Raw genomic sequence first — 5344 nt, forward strand, 5'->3', positions numbered from 1 at the left:
TTCACTGAAGAAAACATTTACTGTCTATAATTGATCAAGTGTTGTTAAGTATTTCTTAAGTATCTGAATTTGATTGTTCAACTTACTATTACACGCATAAAATGTTTATAAAAAGTCATGAGATATCTAAATTCCTGAAAATCCTACCATGACAACAGCCACTCTTTACAGAAACTTGTGAATACTTTTAACATGGTTAATTAAATGTAAGTGACTAACGTTTCTTCTTTATTTCTGGTATAGATAATTTTAAAAAAGATTGTGTCTGAAGAATACCGAGTGTTGTTCAGTAAATAGGCGCCCAGTATGTTTATGAAACGCAGTGGCATCGAAGTGGCATGAATAATGAGATCATCTTATTCTCATGCCTATAGAAAAGCGTAGGCTTCATGCCTCAAGGCGTATATAAAGCAGCCTGAAAATTTGGTATTTCGTCACATGGCAACAGGAAATCGACAGAACGTTTATACCAAATAGCTTCTAGCAAACAAATTCAAGTGTAACTTCCAGACAGGTAAATCCCTGATCAAGGCGTGACCGATCTGGTCTCTATCCTATAAGTCAACAAACGTAAAAAAAAATCACCTGAAGATGAAAACAAGACAAGTGAAGAAATACAAAGTGCCGAAATACGATACCAATCTCTTCAGAATGAACTGCTGGTTGTGTGCGCGAGGAAACGTTTCGTAGAATATGAGGTCGAGATGGCCCTTACGTAATTAATGGGGTAAGTTCAAACGCATTTAACTATTATCCTTCTATCACTGAAAACGCAATGCAAAAGACCCTTATAATTTTCTATTTCAAGTATTTATAAACAGCGCCGTAAAAAAAGGATATAAATACCATGTGAGTAGTTTTAAAAATACGACAACAACAACTTTTGTGTGCACTAGTTTTCGAACGGTATAGTCTTGATCTTGGCGAGTGAAAAACCTCCGCCATTTTGTGCCTCAAAACATCATGACGTCCACAAAAAACTCGTAGATTAGAGATCACTGAGTGATGGATGAGGGTATGTGTTTATAATGGCGTATCTGAAATCTTGGTGATTATATTCCTAAGTGGAGGTAGCCCTTATGGGTTGGGGAAGAACTTGCGCGCCCCACCACTTAACCTATGCAAGCGGTTCACCAGAGCTGAAGTCTGGTACCATGGGGGATCCATTCCAAGCCCCACTTTGACCAGAAATGGGAGAAGTGTTTGGGTCCGAATGAGGTCGGACTCGTGGTGGTTGTTAGTGAGACACCCACATGCAATGCATGCCTAATGGGTAAGTTAATGTGAGCTTATACTCACATTTCGCTTTTCTAATATATGGCAGTGCCAAAGATAGGGACCACACGCAACGCGAGTATGCCCAAAAGGGTGAGGAATCGGCTTCCGGTCGGCGGAGGCGGACTTAGGTCCCGTTACATTAATTAATTATAGTCTTGATCTCAGAAGAGGTTTTGGTGCCCTCTAGGGAGCGTCAGACCAAACAAGTGCCACCTTTTACGTGGGTTTTGAGACTATACTCCAACCATTAGCGATATCTGCATGTTTTGCACCTTGTACTATAGGGCAACTCCGTAATTGCAGGAAGCTAATAGGCACCTCTGCGTGGGCAAAGCCAGCCCCTTTTGACTGTCTTAAATATCTAAGTGTAATAGCCCGTACACAATACTATCACTAGCTACGGCTAGCTATAGTGATATTCACTTGGTTATGACGGTAGAGGGCAATCTTTTAATAACTGCCGTCCTAGATCCAAGTGGAATAATGTGGAAGAAACCCTTTTAGGGTAATGAGTTATGCTGCAACTCACCACTTATCTGCAGCCTGTAGACCAATACAGGGAATTGGTACCATAGGGACCCCATTCCAAGCCCCATTTCGGCCAGAGTCTCTCTATTTCCTGAGATGCAAAGATGAGGGGCCCGAGTGTGGTGGCTGTAGTTAGATACCACACGCAACGGGGATTTTTGATTATACCCCCGGTTAATGTCCACTCTTGGTTTCGGCCGAGAGTGTCGTCTGGGTGGAAGATGGGTGACTACACAGCGCGAGTATGCCCCAAAGTGCGAGATATTGGCCTTCCGTCAAACGGAGATGGGCTTAACGGACCCGTTACATTAATTAATTATAGTCTGAACACCCTCGAGCTTCCTTTAACTGTGATTTGACTTGAATAATTAGAGTGTGACTTGCTCGGGGGACTATAAAATCTATCAGGGGATGAACAAACGGATAATTGCTTGTTGGGAACCCAAAAGAAACAAGTAGAGGAAGCCCTTTATATAGGGTATGGGAAGAAGTTGCGCCCCACTACTAATTCTACGCGACCATGTTGAGCAGAGCTGAGAGTCTAGCACCACGAGGGGCCTGTCCAAGTCCACTGTGAACAAAGTCCCTTTATTTCCTGAGATGAGAGCAGTGTTTGGCCCGAGAGAGGACTGGTGGTGGCTGTAGTTAAATATCACGTGCAATAAGGATTTTTGATTATACCTTCGGTTTATGTTCACCTTAATTATGTTTTAGACTAAGAGTGTCATCTGGGTAGAAGATGGGGATGCCCGCAGCGCGTGAATGCCCAAAAGGGTGAGGAAACGGCCTACGGTCGGTGAAGGTGAACTTAGGTCCCGTTACATTAATTATAGTCTTGATCAAAGTAAACATTCAATTACGTACTAAACTTGGTCCATTGTTTGCTAGCCAAGGGTAATTCATCGAAGTACTTTAAGCTGGTATCTTTATTAGTCATATTTATGAGCGCACAACACACCACGCATAAAAAGTTTATAGCATTTAAACATGCATGAAATAGGTGGGCTTGCGAAAATTTTTCTAAAGGAGCGTTTTTTACGAGTTGACAGATAATTTTGTGATTTAATAATAGGTCATGCGTGTTACACACTGAAAATATAAAAGCTTCAACGCAGTAATGAAAGGCTTATGTTTCAAAAGTACTACTCACAGCGAGTGGTAGTGACTCTGACGAATAATGTTTTTGGTTTATTTTGATGAAACAAGTGAGTTAGATAATTGGCTTCGAGTGACAGTGTATCGGTGGATGTGAGACTACCAAATGCTTCCCAGTTGGGTTGCCCTTGTATTGAAATATGAGTTTTAATATTAATTTTGTTTCTTTACAGATACTGCAGCGTGTGTAATGATGCCCGTTGAAGATAAGAAAATGAAAATAACGTATTTCATCAATTTCATACATAAGCCAGACTCACTAAGCTGCATCGTTCAAGAACATCGTGCGATGGTACCTGAGCAGAAAAACAGGGCATCCTATTCTTCTAACCAAGTCGTAAATGAGGTGCGAAACGGCAATAATCTCCTACAAATCGTACATTTACTTTGCAGCCGGGTGAATCTCCTTAGTAAAGAGAAGGTCTTGAGTGCAAGGTTTGTGGACGGATATAAACATAAGCGGAAGTATATTGTCATTACGACCTCGTGTGGAAATAACACTGACAGATATTTACAAATAGTGTGGGATAAGAAAAATTTTAATCGATTTTGGAGTTGAAATGGAGGTTCTGTAATAGCCTAGAACAACTTTCAGATAAAGGCTTTAGGAATTATTACAAATCCCCACTTTGTGTTAACCTTGTTAGTTCTCAAAAAGGGCAAGCACGCAAGCTATCACATTTTCAGTATACCGCTTGGCTAGCTGATAATTTTTCCCACAACCTAATGGTTTTTTTAGATTTCTTTTTTAATCTTGACAACCTGTACGCTGATTTAAAAAAAGCATGACACCTTCAGAAAATTTGGTCCCATAATTGTAGATTGCATTGGCAATAGTAGTAGCCCAGAGGTATTTTGTGTACTCGATATCTGTGTTCAGAGCTCAAAAAGACTGGACTACTATCTATTGCAAATGCTGTTAAGAAAGTCAGACAGCAAAAATATGGTTGTATGAATTGATTACGTGACTATGTCTTCTGATATCATCTAATTCATGCCTATCTCTTAATGCAATTTGATACAGTTAACATGTGTTAGAGGCATAGCCCATCGTTGATGATTTTTCATCCCGTATCTGGTTAGAAATACTAAGTGTATGTCGACGCTCCAAGCCTGAACGCTATAGGAAGGACACTTTATTTTCGAAAACGTCATCAGATATTTTAAAATTTGAGTTATAAATATGAACCACAGGATGAGTATCTAATAAACCGAAGGATGTAGCCAAGTTTTCTCAAAATAACACAGAGCGTCAACGAGTAATTTACTCCAGGCGACTGTTGTCTGTTAATTTCAAAATTCAGGCACATGATGATTAATCTTAAGTCTGAACATATACGACATTCTCTATCAAATGATACGTGCTTCCTGGTGGCTTCGAATCACCCTAGAAACAGCCTGGAAACACCCTGGAAGTGGAAACACAGTGGAATCACGGTGATAAAATGACAAAAAAACCCACCGTGTAACCGCCGTAAATCCACCGTGATTCCACCGTGTTTCTAAGGTGATTCAAAACCGATTCATAACCGCCAGGGCATCTTCAAAATGAATGTATGTTGTTCTTTATTTTTTAAAAATAACTGAGAAAAATGTAACATGTTGGCATTCCTAAGAGAATTTATGTTATATTTTTAAGTACGGAGGTCCAAAAGGTATGGTCAATGTTGTGAAACAACTGCTCATGGGATAATCGTGTTAATAGGTGTCACTTAATGACATGCAAACACGCCGTGTACAACTACTGGTATAAAATATATCTGTTTCAGCTTACGATAAGTTCGATCTCTATGCGATGGAATATTGTATGACCATACCAACTTTACCGGTGACCAATCGAAAAGTAGCTAAAAGTAAATGTTATTATATCTATTAAATGATATTAGTTCCAGTTTTGTTGGGTGATCGCATACTGTGCTACCACGTTTTACTAACTAGCTTAATGTTACCTTAGAATGAAGTAAGACTTTGTATTTAGATTAAATAGAATAACGTATTAGTTTAGTCAGCAGATTTATCTTGTAATCTCATCTGTTAATAGTAAATAGAAAGCTATTGCCTATTTTGTATTTAATCCTTCTAATTTCATAATAAAGTTATAAATTGCGCTTCGGCTGTCAATTATTTGCAAATTGAAACCCCTGGTTCTAACTTCACCTATTTTGATCTCCTGAGAAATAAGGGCAATGCAAAATGTAGACCCTCAGAATAGCGCAAAGTCCTAAACATGAGGTAAGAATTTCGAAATGGAGGTATGCTACACATTTCAGAATAAGTTACATGTGCGTGCTAGACATTGTTCTTGACATATTACATAAGAGAACAGTCAATGTGTGCTGTCCTCAAGCAACGGTCTGCGAACCTATTAATGCTTGAGGCCCAT

At 39.4% G+C, this 5344-nt stretch overlaps 1 pseudogene; it reads left to right on the forward strand.

Moving 5' to 3' along the window:
• Positions 1-3154: 3154 nt before the first annotated feature.
• Positions 3155-3999, forward strand: LOC130669972 (tyrosine-protein phosphatase non-receptor type 9-like; annotated as a pseudogene).
• Positions 4000-5344: the final 1345 nt, after the last annotated feature.

The sequence above is a fragment of the Microplitis mediator genome, chromosome 6 (genome assembly GCF_029852145.1).
Source record: "Microplitis mediator isolate UGA2020A chromosome 6, iyMicMedi2.1, whole genome shotgun sequence".
In the NCBI taxonomy this organism is placed as follows: domain Eukaryota; kingdom Metazoa; phylum Arthropoda; class Insecta; order Hymenoptera; family Braconidae; genus Microplitis; species Microplitis mediator.